General features: G+C 45.3%; 2 pseudogenes; both read right to left on the bottom strand.

Annotated features, from left to right (window-relative positions):
- Positions 1-2,095: 2,095 nt before the first annotated feature.
- LOC123039471 (uncharacterized) lies at positions 2,096-2,573 on the bottom strand (annotated as a pseudogene).
- Positions 2,574-7,229: 4,656 nt separating this feature from the next.
- On the bottom strand, positions 7,230-11,966 carry LOC123039472 (cysteine-rich receptor-like protein kinase 10; annotated as a pseudogene).
- Positions 11,967-12,788: the final 822 nt, after the last annotated feature.

Below are 12,788 nucleotides of genomic sequence, written 5' to 3' on the forward strand. Positions count from 1 at the left end.
TCTTCTTAAATCTTGAATTTGTGAAAATGTTCAATAATTTCTAATATGTTCACGGAATTGAAAAATGTTCATGAATTCGAAAACAATTCTAAAATTTGAATAATCTTCACGAATTTTAAAAATATGTTCTTGAATATAAAATCGTGAATTTTTTAAAATGTTCATGGATAGAAAAAAACCATGAATTTGAAAAATATTCACAAATTAACCAGATAAAGGAAAATAGAAAATCAAAAATGAAAAAGATATAGGAAAAACTGGTGAGGAAAACAGAAAAATAAGAAAGAAAAAAACTTTTGGAACCCTGGAAGGTTTCAAAGCCTCCAAAAATCGGCTGGCGGTTCACGCCCAGTAGTGCGTAATAGGTTGGCCAAACAAACAGTGCATCTTAGGCCTTTTGACCATTAAGAAGAAACGGAAGGGTTGAGGACAACAACTGAGTGCGTCGCCGCGTGGAGTCGCGCACCGCCAATGTGACATCTCGGAGGAAGCAGCCGACTCATGTCCTAGTTGTCTAGTTGCATTACCGTCACTAGCAAAAATGCCCGTGCGTTGCAACGGGTATAAAATAAATCTAAGTGTCCATGTGGTATTCGAGAGTTTACCTGTCACGATTGAATAATGAGATTTTCCAGTTAAATTGGTTGTAAGAGTCATAAGGATCCACTTTATGAAGATCTTATTGTAGTCCAAAAGCTTGTGATCTTTTTGTCTACAAATAAAACCTACTTCTTCAACTCTCTATAAAGAAGTTGAATTATGTGTAATAAGTTGTTATTTAACAACCCTGTGTAAAAATAATTGCAAAAATCTAAACGTTATCCGGTAGATCATCGGCTACCCCTTCGATGCGAAAGTAATTGTGCATCATTCGTATACTTGTAACACTGTCAAATAGATCATAAATTAATTCCTAGACCTCACAATCCCTATTAACATTAATTCATATTTATGCTTTCCCACTTCAAAAAAGTGATGGCTGAAAGTAAAGTATTTACAATGCTTGCTGCTCTTTGTTGACACGTTGCCGCTAGCAGTAGGAGCACATCCTCAACGCCAACATGAGCACTTCCCTGGACATTATCATCGGGCCTTGATGGGTATCGGGATTAGGGTAACCGCGAGATAGATGGTACAACGGAGGGTAGTGCTCATCCCTAGCCCTGGCCATGGGCAGCCCGGCCCGACCCGACCTTGACCACGGGCCGGGCTCGGGCCTAGATTTTGAGCCCGACAGCCAGGTCGGGCCGGGTCCGGGCCCATCAAAATTGCCATTTAAGGAAGAAGCCCGGCCCGCGGCCCGAGGCCCGACGGGCTTTTAATGAGATGGGCTGGGCTCGGGCCCGATTTTTAGGCCCGACGGCCGGGCCGGGCCGAGCTCGGACTTTGGCAGGCCCGGCCTGAAACCCGGCCCAGCCCTCCCAGTTGCGATGCTGGACGAAAAAGGATGCGAGCAAGATGCACCGCTGCCACACTCTCTCTATTGGTCATCTCTCCGTCTCTCCTCTCTATCTCACCCATGACATCCAGATTTGAGGAACATCTTCATGGACAGCAAGCACGGGTGAGCTTCAAATATCTTGTCCATTAAAAAATATTTCTTTCTAATATTTCACTCACTTTTAATTATTATACTCTCTGCCCTAAATAAGTGTCTTAACTTTGTAGTACAAAGTTGTATTAAAATTAGGACAATTATTTTAAAAGAAGGGCGTATATATAATGTAACAACAAACAACAAAAGTGAGTAATAATCGGTGCTCTTTTGGAAAATAAAAATTTTGTAATTGATGCTAGCACGCATGCATCCAGTAGCTTCTAGCCGGTACAAAACCAATTTCCTTTCATTTCATTAAAGAAATGCACCGACCGCCCAGCGCCACTCTTCCTTCTCATCCATCCGCATGTCTCTCTTATCCACAATTCCACATCGCCACTCCTCTTTCTCACCCAACGCTGGTCCTCCTCTTCTTGAGCCACACTATCACCCAATGCTGCTGCTCCTCCTCTTCTACACATGTTGCGCCGTCGATGCACTCCACTCTCCTGGAGTGCGCGTGGCCGTGGTGGCTGGCCAGAGCCAGCGCAGCACCCCTTATTGGCGAGGAACCCAGAGACGCCATGGATGGCGCCATGGAAGCTCCTCTGCTGTCGGTCTGATCTGGCCGTCACGCCCCAGTCGTCGGCCCGCTCTGTATCCGGCCAGCAGCCCCGCCTCCGATCCGATTCGGACGGCCCCACGCACAGCCTCCGCCACCTACGGGCTACGGCATGCCCCCAGAGGTTCTGCTGATCCCGCGCCGCTCATCCTGGCTTCATCCTCTGCTCGCGGCTCGCGTTGACCGCCTCGCCGCGGCCTGCTCCAGGCCACCAATCGGAGCCTGTCCACGAAGTCCAGCCGGCCCTCCTCCCGGGCGCGCTCCTCGGCCGTTGCCGCGTGCTCCGCCAGCAGCTTCGTCATGAGCCCGTCGAATTGGCGGTGCACCTGGCGCATCTTGGCCCAGCCACGACCGCGCCAGCACGAAGTCGCTGATGTTGAATAGCCCCGTGCTGGCCAGGAGCGACATGATCATCTCCTTGTAGCTGCTAGACTCGTCCTCGTCCCCGACCGCAACGCCTGGCCGATGCCCCCTCTCTTCCTCTGCTGCGAAATTGCTATCTCGCGAGCGCCACGGCGACCACGACCGCTCTATCTTAGGGAAATCAATGGGTTGGGTTCGTTCCGTTCCATTTTCTTCGCTCCTTTCCCACTTGGAATTTCTTCTCATTCCGTTTTCCTTTCCTTTGCTCCGTCTTCATTACGGAGGAAATTCGTTCCTTTCCCTTCTTTTCGGAAGAAATTCGTTCCTTTCCCTTCTCCTCTGGAGGGAATTTGGGCGCGGCGGCGGGGGCCGGTGGGGGCGGCGCGCCGCGGAAGGGCGGGGCAGCAGATGGACGGGGCCCGGTGGGGGCGGCGCGCCGCGGAAGGGCGGGGCAGCAGATGGACGGGGCCCGGCGGTGGTGGCGCGCTGCGGATGGATGGGAGGCAAGGTCGTGGGTCGTTCAGTTGTTCTTTTTTTTTTTCTGTTTTGCCCGTACCGGTTCGGGTTAACTTGAACAATAGGATTGCGGGTTGATTTTAGAAAAAGCTAGGGGCTTTTTTGCAAAAAAGCCGACGACGTACGACCAGAAGCGATAACTGGTTTATTATATATATATATAAGATGTAAGATGTAAGATGTAAGATAAGATGTAAGATGTAAGATGTAAGATGTAAGATGTAAGATTGTCGTGGAGCCAATGCAAGTAAGGATGAGATGGCGGAAAGTTATCTTGTACTCCCGAGCTCAAATGCTCCGTGAACAATAGAACAATAAAAATTCAAAAAAATCAGAATTATTTTTATGAAAAACTTTTTTTTTTGCGTTAAGGAGGGAAAGAGTAGTTACACAAGATGAACCCAGGATCAACTGGGTTAGCAACTAAGGCAGAGTACAAAACAGAAATTGAAAGCAAACCACTTAAGAAACAAAGGCTGCTGCCACTCCATCTGTCTCAGGTTCATGTATTCAACTGAGGTCATAACTTGCCCCCTCTCATTTGCCATCCAAACATGACCCAAAGAAAAGAAAAAACGCTTCAGCACTTAACAACAGTATTGCACGGGCTTTCAACGCAGTTTCAGAGATAACCATTTTCATCAGTCATTAAACAATACAAACAACAACTTTTCAGCATTCATTCTGTTAGAAGTATAAACGTAGAGATAAGGAGAGATAGAGATAAACTTAGTTTAAACACATAATATCTTGCCTTGTATTCCAAACCTCTACCCCTCGTGTACTTCTATATATACCCCTACGAGGGTTAGATCAATATAACACAAATATTCAGCCATCCAATAGTTTTCACATGGTATTAGAGCGGTTAGTCTCACGACGCCGATCCTAAAACCTTTCACATCTTCCGCAGCGCGCCGCCTCCAGGGAGATTAATCTTCTCTCCCCGGGGATGCGGCATTCGGTCAATCAAAGATTCGACCGATTTGGTAGATTAGATCAATTCCAATTTGCGAAATTCTAGTAGATTGATTCACCTTTCTTTTAGACACCAATAAATCCATCAACCCTCAAAATCCGGTTGAGAAAATTGCATAGAAATCCATCACTTCATGCAGTGTGCGCGGCTTCTATACGGCGGCGATTCAAGGCGGCGCTCCCTCGACGCCAACGGAGACGGCTATGCGTGGCGCTCTTCTCATCGACCAAGATCGACCAGCAACCCTCGTGCGGACCAGGCATGGCGAGCCTGCCGCGGAGGCGGATGCACAGACTCGCAGAACTCCATCAACAGATGCACACACAGCCTCTCACAACGTGGGACACGAAGCAACCAGCAGTCCAAGGTACGTGCATGCACTCAGATGAAGCTTCAGTCACGTCTCCGCGTACGCGTCTGCGGACGCACGAACTTGGAGCTCCGGCGGCTTGGATCGATCGGATCTCCGATCGTCGGCCGTGCCTACGGTCGTACACGGATCATCTTCTTCTGGTACGCGGATAACATCAACCCAACCTGCAACTACATCGACACCATCACCAATCAAACGACTACGCCGAGCCCTCCTGCACCTGCATCGACCGCCGCCGCCGATCTGTGCACGGCTACACCGACGCCCTTGCATCGAGCCGAACGACATCAAGTTGTACGATTACGCCAGGCTACTTCTTCGACACGACACGGCATTGACACCTCGTCGCCGCGAGGGACGCCTTCAAGCGACACATCGTCGACGCGCCGCCGTGATGCCATAGCTCACACTTCATCGCCAAGGTCTTCATCAATGTGGTCTTCATCAACATTTTCGTCGACACACCGCCGCTGCCTTGTCCACAACATGGAAACCTAGCGTCCTCTGACAGACTTTCTGCAAGACGCGACTCTGACGACTGCAATGACCGCGTCATCCACGACAGCACGACTGCATCGACACAGCGTCACTACAGTGGCGACCCTACACGGCCACACGGTTCTGGCAAAACCGATGTGTGCTTGATGGGCTTCCTCCGGTCTTGACAAAACCGGTGGACTCATCGCCGACAACACCCTCTGACATCCGCAAGGTGCATCATCCACGTCTGCAGTTCTGTCATAGCGCATTTTTTTGCGCCTCCGGCTTTGTGCGGTTTCATCATCCACGACGACCACACCATCGACCACGACTACCTCGACCACGGCTACATCGACATCGACACACACGACCACGTCTACAACAACACATCGGCGACAACTCCAGTCAACAGCGTCCGCGTTGTCACTAGCATCCACGCCACTCCCGCTGTGACTGTGGGAGGGAATAGAGGAGAGACAAGGAAGGCACCAGAAGGGGACGTAGTCACCGCCCTAGGTGTCGACCCATCAGAGACGTAGTGATGATGGCGCAGCGGAAAAGACGACGGAAGCACAAGACTTCAAATTCAGTCGTAATCATCCGCTTCACTCCCACTACGACTGAGGGGGAATGTTAGAAGTATAAACGTAGAGATAAGGAGAGATAGAGATAAACTTAGTTTAAACACATAATATCTTGCCTTGTACTCCAAACCTCTACCCCTCGTGTACTTCTATATATACCCCTACGAGGGTTAGATCAATATAACACAAATATTCAGCCATCCAATAGTTTTCACACATTCAACAACACAAACAACTGCCATATATGTTGTATGAATTTGCATACGTTAAAACTGACACTTAATATGGTATAGCTATCACCATTCATCACTTCACATTGAAAAAAATAGCAGTCCAGGTATGCCGTACCAAATCATTAATTCTTAAATTCAGACAACCCATTCATCAGAGAAATTCTGAAGCACTAAACCGAAATTCCGTCCCTCTTGCCACCGAAATTCAGAAGTATTTAAAAATTCTCTTGCAACAAGTGCTACTACTAAACAGTCATTCGAGTGCATAAATTTAGACATGTCACCCACACAATAAAAAAGATATAATTACACTGAAGCACTAACAAATATAATTACAGAGTGAAAGCTCTGCGCTTTGGCACTGACAGCGGCACCACCCGCTGGTGCCACTTTCCTCTTGAGGACGCCGTCGCGGTTCTCCTCCCCATGCAAGGGCTCCAGGTTAAAACTGATGTGTGTTACCCTTTTGGGAGTGTTGTCGTGCAGCTCAGATGTCTGGTTCAATGCAGACATTGTCTTCAGGCCTTCATGTGCTCATGCTTGGCAGCGTAGTCATCTTGTTTTCTGCCTTTTGGCGTTTTTATGCAATTCCTGTTGTCCGGTTATCCCGAAATTTGCTTTATATATGAGGACCACAACGAGCATCCTTACAATTACGGTACCTCTGCCTTTGTTAGAGCATCTCTAGCAGACCCCTTAAACCGCGAAACTGAAAACGCGGTTTTCAATTCATGAAAAACACATTTTAAGGGTTGATTTGAGCTGCGGCCGAATAGACCCCTTAAACTTAGACTGTAAAACTGAATATTCGTGTATATTCCTCCCCACGTCTTCTTCTTCCTCTCGCTCATGTTCATGGTCAGCTCCCGTCGTCGTAGTCGCCAAATTGATCCAGGAGTGAGCTCCTTCGTTGCCGGATGGATCTGGGAGCTAGCTAGCTTGTCCGTGGCTGGATGGATCCAGGAGCTTGCTAGCTAGCTAGCTAGCTCATCCGTGGCCGGATCAATCCAGGAGCTTAGCGAGCTCCTCCGTAGCTACTCGAGTTTCCGGCGGTGGTGGCTAGGACGGACGGGCGGCAGCTGGGGATGGACGTGCGGTGGCTTTCCGGATGAGCAGGGCGGCGGCCGGGAGCGAGCCTGAAGATTCCGATGGCAGTTGGACTTCCGCCAATGGTCTTTCGCATCTACAGGGTATCCTAGGGTTGGCTCCGAAATCCTTGATGTTTACTGTGCCCTTTATAAATTTTACAAGACGGAGTTGTTTACGGGTTCTATTCGGGTCGCTTTTTTCGTCTAAAACTGTAAACCGACGATTATTTTTACAATTTCATGTGTTTTAAGAGGTCTGCTAGAGATGCTCCTATTCGTAGCTTCTTTATATATATATATATATATATATATATATATATATATATATATATATATATATATATAGTAAATTCACAAATATAGCCTCCTACTCAAAATTCCGTTCATAGAGAGTAAACTCATAAAGCATACAACCAGCTATAATAGAATTCACACACACTAAATTTGACAACATCTAACGACCCTCAAGTGTTGTGATACTAATTGCATTCAACGAATTCTCCATGTTCTCCCTTGCTTCTTCACCTTCGCAATTACTTGTAGTAAAATATATAGGTTGCTTTGGAGTTGGGAGTAGTCCACTTCCATTCTCTATTATTGACAGAACCAATAACATTAGTGTCCTATCACTGGGACGGTCTTGAACACACAAGAGTCCCACATGAATGCATCGTAAAGCTTCATGAGGCGGGCAACTCGCAACAATTGAAGAGTCCACTAGTCCAGTTGCTTTCCCCTCTTCCCATAATCTCCATGCCTGGCCAATAGAACGAAACCATATTACTAAATATTTTTTTATGGGCCTACGATCTTAGTGATAATTTCACATATTCCATAATAATTACATAGGTAATAAGGCTAGAAAAGTTTGTTCTGAGCTGAGGCGAGCTGATCTTCATGCCACTAACAATCTCCAAGATAAGAACACCATAGCCGTAAGTGTCCGATTTGATAGAAAAGGCACCTCCCATCGCATATTCAGGCGACATGTAACCACTGTTTAAAACATGCAACAAGTCAGTAAGGAATGTATACAGTATTCTGTACATGATCGTAAAATACAGACTTCTATGGGTTTGTTTTTTCACTAGTTACTTACTATGTCCCGACGACCCTTGTAGTGTTTTGCATGATTCTGATTTGCACCAAAAATTCTTGGCATACCAAAATCTGAAATTTTGGGAGTCATTTCTATGTCCAATAAGATGTTGCTTGCTTTAAGATCTCTGTGAATTATTGTTAATCTTGAATCTCGATGAAGATACAGAAGGCCTCTTGCTACTCCTTTAATTATTTTGAACCGCGTTACCCAATCTAGCACATATGTTTTCTTGCGGAATCTTTCACGACCAATTATGAAACAAAGCTATTCATTATGAGTATCAATTTGGTTAATGTAAGAACTTTACAATATGTATGTGATAATTGAACAAGCACATACCAAAAAGAAAGGCATCCAAACTTTTGTTAGGTAAGTATTCGTAGATCAATAGCTTCTCATCTTCCTGAATGCAACACCCAAGAAGTCTGACTAGGTTCTTGTGCTGCAGTTTGGCAATTAGAACCACTTCATGTTTTAACTCCACTGTACCTTGTCCAGAACTCTTACTAAGCCTTTTGATAGCAATCTCATTTCCACCTTCCAGTGTGCCCTACATGAGCCATATTATTGAATTAGCGAAAAATGGAACCAACATTTTTTTGCTTCTGTAGTTAATTATCCTTTCACACGAAGAAGTGCATTTAGCCCCTTTTAATTCCAGCCTAGGAGACATTTATTAACTCTAAAACTATCCCTTGGGTAATCTTGGATATCAACACTAGTGCAAATCCAATTCGTCCTTAGTCAGCCACATGGATTTTTGGACAATGTGGGAATGGACATGTTTCAATAATTTGGCGTTGACTTGGATATGTCTTTATTGTTAGGTCAGCAAAGCCTTTGGTTAAAAAACAAACAAAAACGACGACGACGACGATGGCAATGACAACCGCTGAAGTCATCATCTTTTTCCTGATGATCCAAAGTCATCTACTTATCCAAATAGATGCCACATTATCCATATTGGGGGTTGACTTGGGGAGCAACTGTAGAAAACATATTGAGAGTCAAGGGAGCTTTCTTGAGTCAGATAACAGTTGAAAGGTAATTATGTTTGTTTCCTATTCTATCATAAACATGTTCTATTGTAAGTATCACTTTCAGCTACCTTGTAAACTTTGCCAAAACCTCCACGTCCAAGGAGGTTCGAATCGGCGAAAAAATGTGTTGCTGAAAGGATGTCTTCATAGCTAACAAGTGGAATTTCTGTATTTTCACCTTCAAGTCCGTTGGATGTGCTAAAGTATCCTCACATCATTTTCTTCTGATCTTCCTTGTTTCTCCATTTGCCTGCTGGTTAGGACATCCATTATTGTTGTTAACTCTTCCTATACTAATGTCATATGTCAAAAACAAGAGGATACCTTTGCATTTGCAGATCCAGATGAGGGCTATGCATGTCACTAGCACACACACCATAATTGGGAGTACAATCTTTACTAAACTGATGTTGTTAACTGTAGGAAGAAACTACTTAGAAACCTGGAATTCACTTGCATAAATACCGTGACAGATCTATGAAGGTACTTAAGTTCTCATTCTAACGTAATTTAAGTTCCCAAAATATCGAGGCTTGTGGTGAATCAAATAGTTTGCCTTCTTTAACTATTGATCTTGCAAACATGCTCATATAGAAACTACCACTCCAAGTGAGTTACTTAATTGGTTATTGTCAATTTAAGAGCTTAGACATGAAATCTAAAAAGAATTGTCAACATATTCAAAAGTGAAGGCTAGAAGAAATTTAAAAACATATTTATTGTACTTGTAAAATGATGTTAAAAGGAGTGTTCCTTTTATCCAATATAAAGGATCTTCCATGCTACTCACTCCAGTCCACCAAATCTTGACGTTTTGGAGATGAGACTTCTAAGTTCTAACACTTTAATTATTGATACTATTAGAAATATTTAGATTTGGTACTTGAGAACATCCTCGCCAATTCAGGCATGACGTTTTGGAGATGAGACTTCTAACACTTCCATTCAATCAGTAGCTAATTCAGGCATGCGTTATTTGTAGTGAAAAACATCCATTGCACGTGCAGGAAAGCTAGTAGCACATATGCACTTGAGTTAGTTCACACCAATTTTTAACCTTGCATTCCTATATGCCTAGACGTTCCTTTATAAACTGCATCAACATTGGTGTTATTTCGTTTGGTGCCGCAGAATAGTTAAGGGAAAACTGTCCATGAAAAGCAGCTGGACAACCCACTATGGACACAAAAGAAATAAGCAAAAACGAAACTGAATCGCCGGAATACTTCTCAGTGTCGACAAGCTCTCCTGTCCAGACCAAACACCTTGACGGGCCGGCCTTACCAACATCATGGCTCAAAGTTGTGTAAGCATATGCCGTACATGAGCAATTGCTGCTGCACTCGGCCTCACACTCTATCAGGCTTCTATTCTGTATATGCAAGAACTTATCAGGAACCTTCATCATTGACAAGGGCGCGAAATAATATTGCTTTCCGCACGTTAGTGTTTCCTTTCTTCGACATCCCCTTGAAGTGTTTAGACCATTAGGCTCGAACCCATCAAGGCACCGGCAAATTGCCCCTCCCACGGCGAGGTCAGTATCCAAACGGTCCACACGAAGAGTAGATGTCACATGCAGCAAAAGGGTGGGAAGCAATGGGTACCCATGAGGATTGTGCGATAGCGGAAAACGTCTTACCTCTCTCGAGGGACGTGGTTCACTTTATATGGAGAGGGGGACGCGACCCCAACGATCGGTACAGGGAGATCAGATCGTTACAGAGAGGGAATCTCAGGAGAGATTATTTGGAGAAGGAGATAGAGATAGTTACAATTGTAATACGTTTAAACTAATAACCAAATCTATCTCTATGCCTAACACCAGCCGAACACCACCTCCGGGTTGGGATCGTGATAGTATGTAACGTTGTCTAACACCCTCCCTTAATCACAACTTCATCAAGTTGAGATTATGCTTGAAGTCTTCAAAGCTTCTTGTAGGCAAGGGCTTTGTGAATCCATCTGCAAGTTGATCTCTGGAATGCACAAAGCGAATGTCAAGTTGTTTCTGAGCAACTCTTTCTCTGACAAAGTGAAAATCAATCTCTACGTGCTTTGTCCTGGCATGAAACACCGGATTTGCAGAAAGATATGTGGCACCAAGATTGTCACACCATAAGCAGGGAGCTTGCTTACTTTGTACACCAAGTTCCTTCAACATAAACTGAACCCATATTATTTCAGCTGTAGCATTAGCCAATGCCTTGTATTCTGCCTCTGTACTCGACCTGGACACAGTGGCCTGTTTACGTGCACACCATGATATCAAATTTGGTCCAAAGAATACTGCAAAGCCACCAGTGGAGTGTCTGTCATCAAGACAGCCTGCCCAATCTGAGTCAGAGAATGCACTGACAAGAGTAAAGGGTGATTTGCTAAAGTTCAGTCCCAAGTTCAGAGTATGCTTCACATACCGAACTATACGTTTTGCAGCTGTCAAATGAACATTGGTAGGTGCATGAAGAAACTAACAGACTTTGTTAACAGCAAAAGACAGATCCGGTCTGGTAAGCATAAGGTACTGAAGAGCTCCTACCAAACTCCTGTATTTCGTGCTGTCCTCTTGATTCAAGGGTTCACCTTCTGCAAGAGATAGTTTTTCTGAACTAGACAATGGTGTGAGGGAAGGCTTGCATCCCTGTAACCCAGCCTTCTTAACCAAATCAATGGCATATTTTTCTTGAGAGAGCAGAAGTCCATCTTTGTGCTTCTTCACCTCAATCCCAAGAAAATAGTGCAAGTCACCAAGATCCTTTAGAGCAAATTCTGCACTTAGATCCTTAAGAAGTCCTCTGATAGCTTCATCAGATGAGCTGGTTACAATAATATCATCAACATATATGAGAACAAATATGCATGTGTTAGACTTGTTGTAGATGAACAATGATGTGTCAGATTTAGAGGGAACAAAACCAAGTGCTTGCATTATGTGACAGAGACGAGCATACCATGCCCTTGGAGCCTGTTTCAACCCATATAGTGCCTTATCAAGCTTGCATACATATGAAGGAGCATTCTTACTCTCAAACCCAGGAGGTTGTTTCATGTACACTTCCTCTTCCAGAACACCATGGAGAAACACGTTCTGAACATCAAGCTGTCTGAGACTCCATCCTCTGGAAACAACAAGAGATAGGATAAGACGAATGGTGGCAGCCTTTACCACCGGACTAAACGTGTCCTCATAGTCTATACCATATCTCCGTTTAAAACCTTTTGCTACTAGCCTAGCCTTATAGCGATCAATAGTTCCATCAGCTTTTCTTTTAATCCTGAAAACCCACTTGCAATCAATTAAATTTTTACCTTGCTGTGGGGGAACCAAATGCCATGTTTTGTTTTTCTTCAATGCCATATACTCTTCATTCATGGCTTTATTCCACCTATCATCACACAATGCTGCTTCAAGGGTGTTAGGTTCATCTGGTTCACCTGTGGAACAGACCATACCATACTTGGATATATGCTTGTAGTTGATAGGTTGAATTTTCCCTTGTTGAAGGCGTGTACGACGTGGCTGCTGAGCATTCATATCTGCTGCCACAAAGGATCCCGTAGTCCCCAAATCATTGGCTGGACCAGAACCCAAGGAGGATTCGGCAGCAGTAGCAGCAGCGCCACCCAGCGGCGTCGGATCTTCTGCGGTTGAAACGCGAGGCGGGACGCCTGAAGCAGCCACATAAGATCCCGGAGCTGCCACATCCACTTGAGTTTCCGCGCCGGTCGGATCTGCGCCTGGATCTGCGCGAGTTTCCGTGCCAGGGGCGGTCGGGCCCGCACCAGGCCCCGCGCCCTCCCTGGACCGCGTACCTGTACGCCTCTTGTACGTCACCGGTTGGATGGGGTGGCGCGCAGCGTCTGGGCCACC

This window comes from Triticum aestivum, chromosome 2B, assembly GCF_018294505.1.
Source record: "Triticum aestivum cultivar Chinese Spring chromosome 2B, IWGSC CS RefSeq v2.1, whole genome shotgun sequence".
Taxonomy (NCBI): domain Eukaryota; kingdom Viridiplantae; phylum Streptophyta; class Magnoliopsida; order Poales; family Poaceae; genus Triticum; species Triticum aestivum.